Source organism: Bufo gargarizans, chromosome 1 (genome assembly GCF_014858855.1).
Source record: "Bufo gargarizans isolate SCDJY-AF-19 chromosome 1, ASM1485885v1, whole genome shotgun sequence".
Lineage (NCBI taxonomy): Eukaryota > Metazoa > Chordata > Amphibia > Anura > Bufonidae > Bufo > Bufo gargarizans.
In genome coordinates this window covers 310,558,008-310,577,110 of record NC_058080.1, presented here as the reverse complement: position 1 = coordinate 310,577,110, position 19,103 = coordinate 310,558,008, and positions in this window count along the sequence as shown.

The following is a 19,103-nucleotide window of genomic DNA, read 5'->3' as shown; positions in this document are numbered from 1 at the left end:
GATGACCCTATAGTACTCCTCTCCGCCCTTCCACATAGTACTCACCATAATGTGTCCCAGTATAAAATTGTACTGTACAGAGTGCCCATATAAAATACCCCTTCTTTGTGGCCTCAGTAGATGCCCCTATAGTGCCCCCAATCATGTGCCAGTATTAACAGCCCCCATGTGGCAGTATTAATAACAGCCCCCCCATGTGGCAGCAATAACAGCTCCCCCATGTTCCAGCAATTACACCCCCCTGCCAGTATTAACAGCCCCCCCTGTGCCAGTATTAACAGCCCCCCTGTGCCAGTATTAACAGCCCCCCGTGCTAGTAATAACAGCCCCCCCATGTGCCAGTATTAACAGCCCCCCCATGTGCCAGTATTAACAGCCCCCCCATGTGCCAGTATTAACAGCCCCCCCTGCGCCAGTATTAACAGCCCCCCCGTTCCAGTATTAAAGGGGTTGTCCGGGTTCAGAGCTGAACCCAGACATACCCTTATTTTCACCCCGGCAGCCCCCCTGAGCCTAGCATCGGAGCATCTCATGCTCCGATGCGCTCCAGTGCCCTGCGCTAAACCGCGCAGGGCACAGGCTCTTTTGTTTTTAATAACACACTGCCGGGCGGTAACTTCCACCCAGCAGTGTGTTCGGTGACGTCACCGGCTCTGAGGGGCGGGCTTTAGCTCTGCCCTAGCCGTTTTACTGGCTAGGGCAGAGCCAAATCCCGCCCATCAGTGCCGGTGACGTCACCGGGGTTCCTGTGAGCCCCATGGAGAGCCCGGTACGTCACCGGAACTCTGAAAAATGCCTTTGCCCTGCGCGATTTAGCGCAGGGCAAAGGAGAGCATCGGAGCATGAACTGCTCCGATGCTCATGTCAGGGGGGCTGCCGGGGTGAAAATGGAGGGCTGTCCAGGTTCAGCTCTGAACCTGGACAACCCCTTTAACAGCCCCCCGTGCCAGTATTAACAGCCCCCCCGTGCCAGTATTAACAGCCCCCCTGTGCCAGTATTAACAGCCCCCCCTGTGCCAGTATTAACAGCCCCCCCTGTGCCAGTATTAACAGCCCCCCCTGTGCCAGTATTAACAGCCCCCCATGCCAGTATTATCTGCCACTGCTTCAATGCAGCTGAGCAGATGAGCGGTGATTTTCACGCATCACTTGTGCGTTGTGTGAAAATCGCAGCATGTTCTATATTCTGCATATTTCACGCAACGCAGGCCCCATAGAAATGAATGGGGAAGCGTGAAAATCACATAACATCCGCAAGCAAGTGCACATGCAATGCGATTTTCACGCATGGTTGCTAGTAGATGATCAATTGATAAAAGTCAATTTACTGTATTATTTTCCCTTTGGGTTAGGTGTTCTGTATATTTTATTATTTTCACTTATAACATGGTTATAAAGGAAAATAATAGCATTCTTAATACAGAATGCTTACTAAAATGTTGCTTGAGTGGTTAAAAAAAAAAAAAAATTAACTCACCTCATCCTCTTGTTCGCGCAGCCGGCATCGTCTTCTTTCTTCATCTTTCTGGACCTTCAAAAGAACCTTTGATGACGTAATTGCACTCACTACGTGGTGAGCCGTGTGACGTCACTGCAGGTCCTGCTGAATGAAGATAGGAGGTCCTTTTGCAGGTCCTGAAAGAAGAAGAAAGAAGACGATGATGGCTGCGCGAACAAGAGGATGAGGTGAGTAATTTTTTATTTATTTTTAACCCCTAAAGCCATATTTTAGTAAGTATTTTGTATTAAGAATGCTATAATTTTTCCTTATAACCATGTTATAAGTGAAAATAATAAAATATACAGAACACCTAACCCAAACCCGAACTTCAGTGAAGAAGTCCGGGTTCGGGTCTAGGTACCACATTTCGTTTTTTATCACGTGCATGCAAAATGCATTGCACTCGTGCGGAAAAAACTGAACCACGCAACGCAATCAAAACTAACTGAAATTGTGTGCGCACTCGCACGGGTTTCCCGCAATGCACACGCTATGCATCCGGAGCAAATCTGGGACGCCCATGTGAAAGAGGCCTGAAAGTTGTTCCTTTAGAGGGTAGAGTCCTGACCAGGTTTTCACCTCCAGTAGAAGAGGAGATGAACCCAACTAAGACTGGGCCCTATAGCAGTCGCATGGTCTGCCGCTATGGTAGTTATGCCCCTGCTTATTGTGCACTACCCTTATGTATATATGATCATGTACTTTGCCATTAGCTTTTTGTTAAAGATTCAAAAACATGTTTCTTACATTTGTAGTGAGTTAATTATTAATGATCTTTACTTTGGATTTTCAAAGTAACAGCACATACAGGTTACAATAAATTGTCTGAAAGGACACTTTGTCCTTTCTACAAAGGATATATTCACAAGTCAGCTGCTTTAAGATATTTGCAAAAATCTAAAAGTATGCAGTTTGTATTTTTTTATTTATGGTAACTTACAAATGTATGCAGAGGAACATGATAACTAGTTAATAGGCTCATTTCCTCACAGCTTACATCTGATTGGCTTTGTTGTGCAACCCCTGCTTTTTTTCCTTTGTTCTGTTCTATGCTTACAGGAAATATGTTTATGCAGCGACCAGGCTGCAGGGGCAGTATGTGAGCTACGGTGGGCCGATGTGGGTAGTAGTAGTTTTACTCATGGTTAGCAGAGCTCCCTGGGCCGTTGTGCAGTGTAGTGATGAGCGGCAGGGCCAATATTCGAATTCGCAAAATTTTGCGAATATTTTGTAGAATATTCATCATATATTCGAGAATTCGCTATTATTTTCTTGATTGCGAAAATCGGCAATGTAATATTTGCGTAAAGCAGGCGCAATACAGGCGTTGGTCACTTTTGCTAGAAGTTTCCTGAGACTGAAGAAAATGGTTGGCAAAGCAAAACATTAAAAATAGCTTTATATGCAGATATAGTGCTCCAATATATTCGCGATTGTGCTAATTGTCAATTAATTATGCACATATTTTGGCGCAATGCGTGAAACTTCACATTTTAGCAGGTCTGACTACATATTACTGATTAGTTCACAAGTATTGTTGTGACAGTACAGCACTATGTCTGTAGAATGTATGTAAGGACAGCAGAACCTATCACACTACCTACCACCCTGCACTGGAACATACACTATATCAGGATACAACCTACACTGACTATCTCCCGCTAACTATCTGTATTATATACAGTATATAATCTATCTAACTAACTATCTAATGTAATGAGTGGAAAGCATAGAGCACAGCAATGACACTGCTGTCTCTTTCAGAACTTAAAAAAAAACTTTAGAAAATGGCTGCTGTGGAGGTTCTTATATAGTAAGGGGTAGGCAACTTTCCTATTGGTTGGTAGGGATGTTGCTAAGCTCAGACAAAGACATTGCAGCCTTCTCATTGGCCTACAAGCAAGAAGCAGGGAGGGATCATGGGTCCAGATGAAAAAAAAATCTAGAATATTCGAAAATACGAACATATATCACTATATTCTAAATATTCGCAAATTCTCAAAGTGCCGATATTCGCGATTAATATTCGCTATTCGAATACTCGCGCCCAACACTAGTGCAGTGTAAGGAAGGTCAGCACCAGTTCCTTTTGGGCCCACTCTGTTGTGCAGGGACTCCCGCCAGATGGTGGTTGAGGTGCCCTTGGTGGTGTGGGTTTTTAGGTGCCATGGCAGCAGGGTCCCTGTTGTGCAGGGACGTCAGCACTGTAAGGTACAATGAGAGTGCCAAATAAGGAGAGAGTCAGGAATTAAACAAACTGGAACTTTACTTGAAATATTTGTCTTGAGGTAGTTAACATCCACACAAAAAATGCCTTGGTTCACACAATAATGCTGAGCTGTGTAGTGTCCTAGAGCAGGGAGTACTATGACATTTGGACATTTGTGGACATTTACCTTTTTCCCCTATGCTAAGTTCAAACGTCTTACTTTATTTCACCTAAAAGGGTTAACTTGCACGGTTTAATACTGTGTAACTGCAATATATATATATATAGTGATATATATAGTGATATATATCCTGTTCATTATCACTGTATTTACATGGCTATGTGGAAAGGGTTAATGAATACTGAGAGACTGTTAGGGCTTTGATTGAGAATATGGTAATTTTTCATAGCTGCCATAGGGTTTAAAGAAGACCATTCTTTGGAGGGAAAAACCCAGACTTGTTTACCGCCATGTTTTGGAGGGAATGACCCAGACTTGTTTACCACCAAAAAGCAGACAGCCTGACCTTTTCAATGTCTGGTTTTAACTATGTTGTTATGTCTGGAAACTTGTTTTTGTCTGGAAAAAGTGTCATTGCCATTGAGTATCATTGAAGCTCTAATGTAGGTCTAAACAAGACAAAAGCTGAAACAATGTATCTGTTTGTGCTGAGTTTCTCCACTCCACCCCTCCCAATGGAAGATTCTAGTCTAGCAAAAACTGTGTATACGGAGAGCAGTCAGAGCCCCTAGTATGCTGCAGTTAGGGAACCGTTCTTGGAAGAGGAGACTTTGCCAGACTATTGAGTGACCAGAAGAAGATGCTGAGACAGGGATACTCCACCACAGACCCTGGATCACCAGCCTTGTACCAGGATACTAGGCTTCTGGAGAGAAAGAGGGATAGCTAGCTCAGGCCTTTCCTCAGCATCAAACCCTTCTTCTGCCAGGGAGGAGACTGGAGAAGCCAGCCCAATGCCTCACCTATATTGTTTTGTACCTCAATTTCTCTAGTAAAGAAGCACCCTGGTTTACTGCAGACCGTGACTCTCTGGACTTATTTCCCATTGGGGCGCACCACGCCTTACCATCCCTTCCGGAGAGCAGCAACACATGGTGACACCTTGATGGTGTCCGGGGGACCCAGCGTAGCCTTGGGGCCAGCCAAAAAGCCGTCACTGCAGCTGCAACTCCAGACAACAGGCTTGGTGGGCAGTTTTGGACAGGTTCCAGCTTGACTTGGGTGAGAGAGTGATACTTCCTTGGTTATGGTCTCGCTCTGATAACCCAGCCTTTCAGTACTTGACTCTCTGACTAGAACTTGGTAACCAACAGGGCGGTCTTCCGAGCGGCAGGCATCAGACTTCTGCTCCATTATTTGCACAGGTTGCTTCAATACAATAAGTCCACTTTGTCTCTAGCTTCTGGACAGTGGCACTACAAAAAGGGTTTGGTTTCCTATATATCTTGCCCTACTGGATAGTGCCCAGGGGCACACAGCAGAAGCTACATGCTCTCCTCTCCTTCACTAAGCTCTCATCTGACTTCCTGTGACTGACCTGTTCTATATATTTGATGTTGGTGACTGGGTGTAATGCAACTACCAGCCTGTTATAGGGAATTCGCAGCTTAATATAAAGGAAATACAATGGCATAAAATGATATACATGAGATTTAAGGGGCCCACTTACAACACGGAGTGGGACAATGCATTTAACTAATAGCAGAGGTTTTGCTTTTTTATGTTGTATACACTGGCTATTTTATTGTGTAAATGCACATTAGCATTGTTTTCAAACATAAAAGACAGTTACAGGCAATAGTTGTGGAATCACTGTACCAACCAACCGCCATGAATTCGGACTATACCTAAGGGCGTTATCCCCTGGTATTCATCCTTTAACCCCTATACAGGGATCTGGACATTGCTGCATGGCAGCCACCAGGCTGCTACCTGTTGGAATAGTCCTGGTATGAATGGCTACTGACCCATGGGGATCAGAAGTACCAGTGTGTAGCACCAAAGGGACAGGCATAATACAGTCATGGCCAAAAATTTTGAGAATAACACAAATATTAGTTTTCACAAAGTTTGCTGCTAAACTGCTTTTAGATCTTCGTTTCAGTTGTTTCTGTGATGTAGTAAAATATAATTACACGCACTTCATACGTTTCAAAGGCTTTTATCGACAATTACATAACATTTATGCAAAGAGTCAGTATTTGCAGTGTTGGCCCTTCTTTTTCAGGACCTCTGCAATTCGACTGGGCATGCTCTCAATCAACTTCTGGGCCAATTTCTGACTGATAGCAACCCATTCTTTCATAATCACTTCTTGGAGTTTGTCAGAATTAGTGGGTTTTTGTTTGTCCACCCGTCTCTTGAGGATTGACCACAAGTTCTCAATGGGATTAAGATCTGGGGAGTTTCCAGGCCATGGACCCAAAATATCAACGTTTTGGTCCCCGAGCCACTTAGTTATCACTTTTGCCTTATGGCACGGTGCTCCATCGTGCTGGAAAATGCATTGTTCTTCACCAAACTGTTGTTGGAAGAAGTTGCTGTTGGAGGGTGTTTTGGTACCATTCTTTATTCATGGCTGTGTTTTTGGGCAAAATTGTGAGTGAGCCCACTCCCTTGGATGAGAAGCAACCCCACACATGAATGGTCTCAGGATGCTTTACTGTTGGCATGACACAGGACTGATGGTAGCGCTCACCTTTTCTTCTCCGGACAAGCCTTTTTCCTGATGCCCCAAACAATCGGAAAGAGGCTTCATCGGAGAATATGACTTTGCCCCAGTCCTCAGCAGTCCATTCACCATATTTCCTGCAGAATATCAATCTGTCCCTGATGTTTTTTTGGGAGAGAAGTGGCTTCTTTGCCTCCCTTCTTGACACCAGGCCATCTTCCAAAAGTCTTCGCCTCACTGTGCGTGCAGATGCGCTCACACCTGCCTGCTGCCTTTGCAGGTCACCATCGTTAACAATGGAATAACAATGATTTCAAGCATCACCCTCCTTTTAACAGGTCAAGTCTGCCATTTTAACCCAATCAGCCTGACATAATGATCTCCAGCCTTGTGCTCGTCAACATTCTCACCTGAGTTAACAAGACGATTACTTAAATGATCTCAGCAGGTCCTTTAATGACAGCAATGAAATGCAGTGGAAAGTTTTTTTGGGGATTAAGTTAATTTTCATGGCAAAGAAGGACTATGCAATTCATCTGGTCACTCTTCATAACATTCTGGAGTATATGCAAATTGCTATCATAAAAACATAAGCAGCAACTTTTCCAATTTCCAATATTTATGTAATTCTCAAAACTTTTGGCCACGACTGTACATTGTCTGGAATCAGGCAGATGTCAGGGTTTTCAGAGTTCCAGCAAATCCAAGCACCAATCAAAATGTCAGGGAAGGCAGTGCAGGATCAGTTTCATGAACAAGGCACAGGTCAGGAATCAGGAACCAGGCAGACAAATGCATAACATCTCTTTTACAGGCTCTAGCAAGCTAGAGAGACCTATCAAGATCTATAAAGACCAGCAGCGATTAATTGCACAGGCAAGGGAGTGAGGTCAGCAGCATAGCTACATAGAAGCAGCTAATTAACAATTAGACAGTGCCATGCAGCAGCTCACAGAGCAGTAGAAGATTAACCCTAGCAGCTGGAAACAGAGGTACCATGCATACAAGCCCTAATTCAAACACAGGAAGCCAGATCCTGTGTGCACAAGACAGCAGAGGCCAAGAATCATATTTGTAACAACTATTTTGTGCTTTACCCCTGAGGTCTCTAATTGATTTTTACAAGACACTGGGATGAATTTATCAAACTTCCATGTGCCAGAAAAGAGTCAGAAAAATCATCCCAAAATGTTTTGCATATTTTTTTTTTACTTATTTAGGGTTTTATGCTGTGCTCACTACTTCTGTACACAACAAATCAACAAAACAGAGAATACATTAACATACGTACTAAATGTCACAATAGATTTCAATTTTTATATAAGGTATTTGTTATGTTGATGGTCTGTGCCCAACGCCGCTACTGTACTTCTAGTGAACACAGTTGCTGTATTCCCTACCCAATCTGGTACTCCTTCTTCCACTTAGTAGGCCCAGCTGCCACAGTAGTGCTGCTGGAATTTTTTTATCTCCACACAGGCTAAGATCTGCTGCTCCAATGCCTATAGGGCACCCTTACTTGCTCCAGCTTTTAAAGGATCAGTGTATGAGCACCCTAATCTTCCCCAGCCAATGGCTGGCCTTCATGTGGTAGTTAATACACCTTCCCCTGTGGGAAGGTGCCTGAACAATAGGTTCTAGTTCACTATTGTCCTATAAAAGTGTTCTGTTTCTACATTCATCTGCCAATGTACTGACTTCTGCCTGTTTTCTGGATCTGACCCTGCACTGCCTAACCTGAACCTGGACTTTTTCTTGGATCTCACAAATTCTGCCTGCCCTGACCTTGGCCTTTCCCTGACTCCTGTTTTACTGAACCCTTGGTGCTCATCACCAGTGTCTCTTGACCCCCATGGGTCAGCCTTCACTTTAACAAAAACTATCCCAAAGGTTAGTGGCCTGGCAATTCCCATGTTGCAGAGTCTAGACTTCTGTATAGGGGTTAAAGATTGAAGATCAGGGAGGCCATTTAGATATCAATCTTAGAAATAGACCAAAGCCAAGCCAGTTTAAAGGTAATCTCTCAGCTCCAAAACACCCCAAACTAGAGTAAGCAGGGTATAGTGTAAGTGGTACTGAGTCTGATTATGTAATTTTTATCTTCTCCATTGTGTGCGTGAGCATGGGAGTCCTCTAAATGCATTTTACCACTGGTTTGTTAGAGCACAGTGTCAGAATGCAACTGAGTATGAAGATACAACTTACATAACTGGACTCTGCTTCAATTACAATATACATTCCTTATGCTAGTTTGGGGAGGGGGGTGTTTCAGAACTGACAGATTCCCTTTAAGAGACACAGCAGATCCACTTCCACTTCGTTACAGTTTTTTTTTAACTATAATTGTGTTCTCTTAGATTGATTGATTGATTGTTTTCTATATTGGGGGTGCAATTTATATTTGTTTTGTCTGAAATTTTGCTCAGATGTGCAAATGTAGTGGTTTAGAGCAAATTACTTAGCACTCAAGCTCTGACCATAAGTGTGACTACCTATTTATGAAGATTGGGTGGCGGCATAGCGGGCATAGCGGGATCGAGCATGGCCTCTTGAAACCCAGCAAATCTACTCCAGCTATGTAATATAATGGCCAGACATGGCATAATTTATTAAGAGGCCTGTGCTTCTTAATAAATTACAATAGGTACATCTCATTCCAGAACAACCTAGATCAAGACTGGTGTAGAAAGGTCAGTCTTGATAAATTCTCACCTTTCTTTCAGGAACTTTTAGAAAGCCCTAAAAACTGACAAACAATAGTGTAACCACTTGCTTACTTTTATCATCCATTTCTGGTATTATTAAACAGGTGTCAGGTGAAGATATAGTTGCTCTACCTACGGGGTCATCAACATCTGTGGAGATTTCTCAATCCCCTCAGCAGTATCCGAGGGCAGCAAAGGCGACACTGCACTTGTGCCCAAATGCAGTGTCCAATACCGTAGAATAAATAGTCTCAATAGGGACCTACCATCGTATATAGCAGGCCCGGCGGCTTAAATGCTAGAAGATCCTTTGATACACTAACCGCATGGGTTTTTATGGACACGCATCAGATTCCCATAATGCGGGGCTCTGGCGTTTTTCATCCACTTCCCCTTTATAAGTCTCACAATTATCTGCAGCTCACCCCTGTCAAAAAGTACAATCAGTACATAAGTCTAAGTTTCAGAGCTCCAGATGACACCAGTATACAGCCAGAAGAACATAGTGACCTCATGTTAGTGATCAATTCTCATCACCATATTTTGTCTAATATAGAATCATAATTATCCAGCATCATCATGTGTGGCGAGGATCCCAATGACTTCTATGTCCACCGAACGCTCAGCTGTACATAATCTGCAGGTAAAAATAATCAGGGAAAAGCATTAGAAACAAAAATCTTCTTTCCAAGCACCCCTCATATAACTAGCAGGTAGACAGGAACCAGGTCCCATCTAGACGGAACGCCCTCTAGGTACATATCCAAGGCCTGAACTCGACATTTAGTCCCATTGGTTTTAAAGTATTCAATTTCATGATCCAAAAGATCTCTCTTTTCTTTAAAGCTAATACTCTATTCCCACGTCTCCGTGACCATGGGACATGGTCATGAGCATCCACCTGATGTCTCGTTCACCACATCCCATTTCTGTACAGTGCTTTGACACTGCTAAGTCCATCCGCTTTTTGCGGATGGTGTAACGAATCGATGGTAATTAAAACGTGTCTTAAACTCAAGTGTGGTTTCTCCTACATACAGTAATGAGCAAGGGCACCAAAACACATATATCACAAAGGACGAGTCACATGTCAAATAATGATTGATTTTGTATATAGCCCTGGTTTTTGGATGTATCAAACTTCCTCCCTTCTGTATCTGGTTGCAGTTAATGCAATTCAAGCATGGGAAACATCCCTTCCTAGGAATTTTTAAGAAGGTTTGTCCTATTTTTTTTAATTGGGCCTACATCAGCATGGACCACTTCATCCTTTAAACTCCTGGGTCGCCTATAGGACATCAAGGGTGCATTCCCAAATTTATCAACCTCACTGAGACCATGTTTTAAGATGGGCCAGTGTTTGTTTATGATATTTCGGACATGGTAACTGTCTTCTGTGTACGTGGTCACTAGGGGAATTCTATTGGTTTTCTGAACCTTATATCTACTTGTGGTAAGTAGTTGCTCTCTATTCACTTCCTCTACCTTTTTAATCTGTGTATCAAGGCTCCTCACTGGATATCCACGTTTTTTAAAAGCATTTTTCATATTAGTCAGGGTTTGTTCTAGCTGCGTTGGATTACTCACTATTCTTTTGGCCCTTAGGAATTGGCTCGTGGGCAGAGATTTGACCATAGGTCTCGGGTGTGCACTCGTATAATGAAGCAATGTGTTCCTGTCAGTGGGCTTGATGTGTATCCCACTTCATTATTGTGAACAGTGATTAAGGTGTCCAAGAACACCATCCTCTCATTTGATTGTGTCATAGTAAACTTTATATAATCGTTCATGGAGTTTAGGTATGAAAAAAAATTGGTCAACTCTGTTCCCGTGCCCGTCCGTATGTAGAAGACATCGTCTATGTATCTCCACCACCTCAGCACTTGGCTGAAGTGGTGGGACACATAGACATATGTCTCCTCAAGGAAGGCCACGGTGACATTGGCGTAAGTGGGCGCCACATTTGACCCCATCGCTGTACCTCTCATTTGCATTAAAAAAATCGCCCTGAAAAAGAAAATAATTATTGGTTAGTACAGCATGGAGTAATCTCATGAGAAATTCCTGACACTCTGGTGTATATTTAGAACCCTTTAATGCGTCACCTACAGCCCTCAAGCCCAGTTCATGTTTGATACTTGTATATAGACTGACTATTTCCAAGGACACCAATGTTGCGCTCTCTGGAATTGTCACCTCCCTGATCTTTAGCAAAAAATATGAAGATCAGGGAGGTGACAATTCCAGAGGGCACAACATTGGTGTCCTTGGATATAGTCAGTCTATATACAAGTATCAGACATGAACTGGGCTTGAGGGCTGTAGGTGACGCATTAAATGGATCTAAATATACACCAGAGTGTCAGGATTTTCTCCTGGGATTACTCCATGCCATACTAACCAATAATTATTTTCTTTTTGGGGACAATTTTTTTATGCAAATGAGAGGTACGCCGATGGGGTCAAATGTGGCGCCGACTTACGCCAATGTCACCGCGGCCTTCCTTGAGGAGACATACGTCTGTGTCCCACTACTTCAGCCAAGTGCTGAGGTGATGGAGATACATAGACGATGAGGCAGCAACGTGTATCAATAGGCCTCACGTGACTCTAGGATCCCGATCACCTGATCTCCCAAGTTTCAATCAGCTGACTTGCTGATCCCGGAAGACTGCTGCTGCTAGGAGAATCCGCGCAGGCGCAGTTGGGCTTGCACCACGCCAGACCCTTGTGTGCCGCTTGGATCCCGATTAAGGTCACGAACTGTTAGGCTCTTGACTTGAACCTGAGACCTCTGCTGTGTCTGGCGGTGCCTCTACTTGCTGAGCCACCTGAAGTGCTGGACAGTTCCTTAGACAATTCCTTGAATGATCTTGTCTTGAATCTTGTTTGCCTTGAACCTTGAACTCTTTGCTCCTCCCATGAACTTCCTGATTTAAGCCATGTCTCCGCACTTCCTGGTTGCCAGAATATTGTGCCTTTACCAGCCAATATCTCGCTCCTGTCTATCCTGCTACCGACCGTATCTCTGCTACCATCCGTTACTGACATTTGGCTTGTTCCTCGACTACGCTCCTGCTTAATCCCAACCTGCACTATTTGTTACCGACTTTGGCTTGTTATTCAACCACGCTTCTGCTTGATCACGGTCTGTTATATCTGCTACTGGACCTTGGCTTGCTCACCTCCTGCTGGTGCTATCCTGAGGACCGTGACCTGGTACTAACACGCAGCAAAGTCCATCTCCACCATCAGGAGCTCTGGCGAATACCGGTTAGTACTTAGACCCCGCACCTCAGGTGAACCCGTGTCATTAGCCAGGGTGACCAGTGTGAATATCTGCTCCACTGCTATAGCTACTGGCCTCCAAGCCTGACTCCAGACCGTGACACGAACGCTCAGTTATTATTGTTTTTTGTTTTTAAGTTAATCATGCATATCACCTGATTGTTAAATCGTGGGAATTAATGTTGGAAGTATATGAAATATTATCCACGGTCACTGTAATGAACACGGAGTCTTGGATATATACATCCATACCATCTAATATGTATACTATGAATTGCAATTGTCTTTTTAATCATGTACTTTTGAATCATAATATGTATTTTGTAGAATTATGTCTTTCATTGCATGCAATTATGTTATTGATTGATATGGAACACGCTATAAATATGTTATGTGTACACCCCTTTCACATCACTGCTTGAAAAAGGTTCCAGTGTGCGAACCGAAACATTGTATTTATGGTGAATAAATATTCTTTTACTTAAGGAAGTGCCGTGGAGTCCCTGGATTTATATATATAGATATATAGTGTGTGTGTGTGTGTACATATATATATATATATATATATATATATATATACACACACACACTACCCACAAAAAGTTAGGATATTTGGCTTTCGGGTGAAATTTATGGAAAACGTAAAAAGTTCACGCTACAGTGATATTATATCATAAAAGTAGAGCTTTTAAGTAGAAGCATCTCAAACAACTTATTGAAACATAAGCCAACAACAGCGGTGGGTTTACCCCCACAAAAAATGTCAATGATTTGAAAGCTTGTCATGTGGCCTTGAGCATCAATTATTGAAGGGCGGCCCTCAGGTCATTGAGGTTATGGGGTACAGAGTTACGAGCTTTTACACAGTGAATCAGCTGATCCCATAGGTTTTCAATGGGATTCAGGTCTGGAGAAAGTGCAGACCACTCCATTTGAGGTACCCCAGTATCCAGCAGCCAATAGTTAATGAGGCAACCTCAATGAGCTGACGAATTGTCATCTATGAAGATTAAATAAGGCCTGTGTTGTTCATGCAGAGGCACAATGACTGGATTCATGGTGTTATTCAAGTAGTATGGGCTTGTCACTGTAACATTCACAAAGTGTACATCAGTTCTGTATTGAGTAGACACACCTGCCCGCACTGTAACACCACCACCTCCAAAGGCAAACAGTGCCTGATGCATAGTGCTCTTCTTGACGTCTACTATATTGTTGCTTCCTTTCTGCTCAGCATGAATCAACTTTCATCAGGGAACTGCACTGAGGCCCACTGGTCCAGCATGGATGTTCCCTGGCCAATTCAAGACGATGACTCCTGTGGTCAGGTACCCTTGCAGGTTGTCTAGCATGATGTAAACAGTTTTAAATGGTCTGACGTGACACTTGGGTGCCTCTCACCTCCTTTAAATGTGCCTGGAGTTGTCTGGCATTCATTATCTGGTTCCTCAGGGCACTGTTTTCAATTAAGTGGTCTTCAGTATGGGATCTGGCCAAATGATGTCCACTTATATGCCTGTGACTCTTCCAGTACCTCTGTATCTCTGTTGCAACCTGCTGCTGTGACACTATAAGCTCAGTGGGCACTTTTGTCTGAGAACATCTTGCTTGAAGCCTTGCAACAGCAAAGTACTGTTGATCAATTGTTAGGTGTCGTCTTGGTCTCATGATGTCAAAATTTGAACACATGATGAGGAGGACCTTTTAAATACCAATTCTTATTGAACCAGGAAATTTATTGGATGATTTATATATCAAACACCTGTTGTGAATTCAGCTATTAAGCTCCTTGTTAGAGAACAGCAGGTTGTGCAAAAAGTACTGAAACATTGAACAGTTGAACATGTGAGCTAAGCATAGGGAGAGACATGGCAAGCACTCATGCGCTAGAGACAGTGTTGCTGAAAATGATTAATAGAAGAATATTGGAGTTGTATTTATTTATTTACTGTATGTCTACTTTTACTTATTCCTACATCAGCCATAAATGTAATTCAATACCAATAAGATGGAAGCCTTTATTATTCCGGTGCCAGCCTGTCAACCAATAACATCCAGTCTGCACCCATTAGTGGGTCCAGGTCTTAATGATGACCATCCTCATCTTTTGCTGACTTTACTTCTTCCAAATCATCCTTCAAAGTTTCCATGTTATAGAAAGGTCAGCAAGATGCAGAGAGAGGAGGACCTAGATGTTCCTGATAACATATTCTCATTGACAGGATGATGTGGAAAAGGAGGAAAAGCAGATTTCAGAAGGGCTCCCACCCGTAGGGCAGCAGAACGCTGGGGTTGGAGAAGTGGATAAGCCAGAGCTGATTAATATTAAGTGTTTACTGTCAAATAACCTGCACGAGATTGCAGGTAAGAACAGCAATAATATACATATTGTCCCACCACCTAACCAGACAAACCCCATACCAGCAACAGCCCCTGTTTAAAGGTGCTGCGCGCCATTAATAATGAAGGACTATACAGTGCGGTCTTCATTATTAAATGAAAGGCAGCTGTGGGCTAATTGGCTGTGCGGTTCTTCACCGCAGCATGGCCACAACCCGTCCGCAGCAAGGCTGCTCTGTGAGGCTGTACCTTAAAGTAGTTTGGCCTGGGTATACCTGATTTATAGAGATTCATGCTGAATTAATTTGTAACAAATTGAAGTTTCCGCATCAAGTTTTTCAAAACTTTGCTCATCTCTAATTACTTTATTTAAGTGTTCTAAGCAATTTTGTCATATCTCTTTAATATGCACAGTCTACTAGATCCTGTCCAGAATGTATTTCTCATTGTTTATATCATCCTCCATTGTACTGTAGATCCCACAGCCAAGGGGTTTTATGATATTATGCAGTGTTATCTTATTCTGTGAATCATAACTGGATCATTCTTTGGACGTATCATGCTTAACAAAATCAGGTATAAATAAGAATTGAGTATCATTCTTGTGCCTTGAAATCTCTCTAGTTGTATTATATGACTGACAAGCGGGCACCTATTCAAGAGTGTGGACCACATTTTCTCTTCATCATGCATAGGAAAATAAAGTATATTATGATGTCACCATGTAATTATAAGGTACAGATAATGCAGAGATGCCACAGCACAAAGTGACCATGGGACTTCATAGCAAAACTTGGAATAAGGCCCTATTCATTTTCAGTCTGCCTTCAAGTAGGGCTAAGTAAGAGACTGTAAGATCCTCACCTGCTTTGCACTCCAGGGGAACCAAGAGGGGTCCTCGTGGAGTTGCGGGACAGGTTATGCGTGTCTCTGATGCACCAGCGCTGACCTCTTTGCGAGCCAGTGCGGAGATGCGTTCGCGTGGACATCGGAGGGGAGGACCGTCGGAGTCCCGGGGACAGAGTGGCCAGGCGAGTGACAAGACGCCGCGGCCAGGGTTGTCTCCGGTGTCTCCTGCGACTTCCGTTTCCGCATACTCGCGCTGAGTCAATCATGCGTCCGTGCGTACGCACGAGGGCAGGTTTGCAAAGGGATACACGGTCGCGAGTACGTGCTTCTTATGCACTTCGTCGACCAGTGGCGCATATTATACTGACTCACAAGAGCAAAGTGGATTAGGGAGCCAGCCATGGGTTAATCAACTTGTGATTGCCTTAGGCCTTGTACTCAGGTGCAGGGCAATTTGTTCACCTATGGTAGTGGACACTTGGCACCCTGGGATTGGTCAGCAGGCATTTAAAAGGAGGTCTCTCAGGGTGATCAGTGCCCACTGTTATTTTCCCTCAACCAGGTATAGGTCACAACTCCTAGTGACTGAAGACTGCCAGGAACTTTGTCCTTACAGCGGACCCAAGATCTGGAGTGACTCGACTGCCAAGTGCACAGCATCATTCAGCACTGGTTGGGACTATTCCTGGAATCTCCTTGCCTGGTTTTTTGTTATTATTCCTTGTTACCAGCAAGTGTCCTGGACGTTTATGTTTCTGGTGAATAAACACCTTTTTGCTTTCATCACTGGTCTGTTTGTTGGTGCCTTGCATTACAGAACAGTGGGCCCAACTAACAGTTGCCATGGACAAGATCCAGCAGCAGCTGAATGAATTAACGGGAGCCGTTAACCTGCTGTTCCAACGACGCCCAAATATACCAGCAGCCGCTGCAGCGCAAATCCAAGAGCAACTGACAACTGTGATGGAGGAGGTTCAGCAGCTTATCCAGGGAGCCTCAGCACTACCCGTCACTATCGCAAGGCATCAAACAGAACCTAAGATCCCTCTGCCTGACCCCTTCACAGGAGAGCGACAGGAGTTCTTAAACTTCAGGGACTCCTGTCTCCTTTATTTCCAGTTACGACCGATGGCTTCTGGCACTCTCAGGCAGAGAATTGGGATTATAATGTCACTGCTACGTGGAGACCCCCAACGTTGGGCATTTAACTTGCCTCAAGACCATACAGCTTTTTCGTCAGTGGATGCCTTCTTCGAGGCTATGGCTGTGATTTACGATGACCCGAATCGTACTCGCACCGCAGAGACCAATCTTGAGCATATTCAACAAGGCCGCCGCCCAGCTGAAGAATACGCTGCGGAATTCAGGCGATGGGCAGCTTTCACCACCTGGGGCGACGCAGCCCTACGCCAATCCCTTCTGTTTGGGACTTTCGGATGCGGTCCGGGATCTTCTTTTGGCCTTGCCTACCCCCTTCTCGTTGGAAATGGCCATCTCTCAGGCAATCGATGCCGACAGGCGAATCCGTGAGAGGCGAGTGGAACGGTCGTCTCGGTTTTCATCCTCTCGACCACATCCAGGGCCTCTAAAATCGGCCGAAGAGCCAATGGAGGTTGGATCCTCCCATCTCACACAGGCAGAACGAGCTCGTCGCCAACAGAAAGGCCTATGCCTATTTTGCGGGAAGTCTGGACACCTCGTTAAAACCTGTCCCCTCCTGCCGGCGGGAAACGAATGAACCTAGGGGGCATAGAGGAGAACCCCCTAGGTGCTATTATCCCTCCTCCAAGCCGGGTGACGGTATCCATATCCTTACGGTGGCAAGACAAGGTCCATGAGTTGTCAGCACTAATCGATTCTGGGGCCGCTGGAAATTTTGTGGACTCAACCTTGGTTCGTCGACTTGGCATCCCGTTGATCCAGCCGAAAACCACCATGTCAGTGACCGCGATTGATGGTTCCCCTCTTCAAGATGGTCGTGCAGTGTGGATGACTCCGGGAATACAGGTTACGGTGGGGGCTGATCATCGGGAGACCTTAAGCCTTTTTGTCCTTGACATGCCATCCACTCCCGTGATTTTGGGTCTCCCTTGGTTAAGGCTCCATAATCCAGTAGTGGACTGGCGCTCGGGTCTTATCTGTCAGTGGAGTACGGAATGCCTTACTAAGTGCATTCGTCCCGACCTGTCACTAGCCTCCATGGAAGTATTAAGTACTTTACCACAGCAGTATCATAATTTCCGAGATGTGTTCAGTCCTCAGGGGGCTGATGTATTACCTCCCCACAGGTCATATGATTGTCCTATAGACCTGTTGCCAGGCACCATGCCACCACGAGGGCATCTTTATAATCTCACTGGGCCTGAGGTTCAGGCTCAGCGGGAGTATATTAAAGAGAACCTTGAGAAGAATTTCATTCGTCCATCCACTTCCCCTGCTGGAGCTGGATTCTTCTTTGTGGAGAAGAAGGATGGAGGCTTGAGACCTTGCATCGATTATCGTGCCCTTAATCGGATTACGGTGAAGAATCGGTATCCACTGCCTCTGATTGATGATCTGTTTTCTCAGGTGGCAGGGGCCCGAGTCTTCACCAAACTCGATTTAAGGGGTGCTTATAATTTAGTTCGCATTAGAGAGGGTGACGAATGGAAGACCGCATTTAATACCAGAGACGGGCATTACGAGTATCTCGTGATGCCTTTCGGTCTCTGTAATGCTCCCGCGGTCTTCCAGGAGTTCATCAACGATGTTCTCAGAGATTTCTTGGATAGATGTGTTGTTGTCTATCTAGATGACATACTAATCTACTCCTCGGATCTGGTCTCTCATCGGAGACACGTGTGTCAGGTTTTCCAGAAGCTGAGGGAGAACCGCCTCTATGCCAAACTTGAGAAGTGTCTGTTTGAGGTGAAGGAGTTGCCTTTCCTGGGGTACATTATCTCAGAAAAGGGATTGGCTATGGACCCATCCAAACTTTCTGCTGTCTTGGATTGGCCTCAACCTAAGGATCTTAAGGGGTTGCAGCGTTTCTTAGGCTTTGCCAACTTCTACCGCAAGTTTATTAAGAATTTTTCTGCGATAGTAGTACCTCTCACCAACCTCACTAAGAAGGGAGCTAATCCTTCTAAGTGGACGAGAGAGGCAGTCAGAGCCTTTGAGACGCTGAAACAGGCCTTTTGCACGGCACCAATTCTTACTCATCCAGACACCTCCAGACCTTTTGTTCTCGAGGTCGATGCCTCAGAGGTCGGTGTAGGGGCAGTTCTCTCACAGTATTCTGGGGACCCCGAGAGGTTACATCCCTGTGCCTTCTTCTCTCGGAAGCTCTCTCCAGCCGAGTGTAATTATGATATCGGCAATATAGAGCTTCTGGGAGTAAGATTGGCTTTTCAAGAGTGGAGACATTAGCTAGAGGGTGCAGAACATCCCATCACGGTTTACACTGACCACAAAAATTTGGAGTATCTAGAGAGTGCCAAAAGACTCAACTCCCGACAAGCCAGGTGGGCATTGTTTTT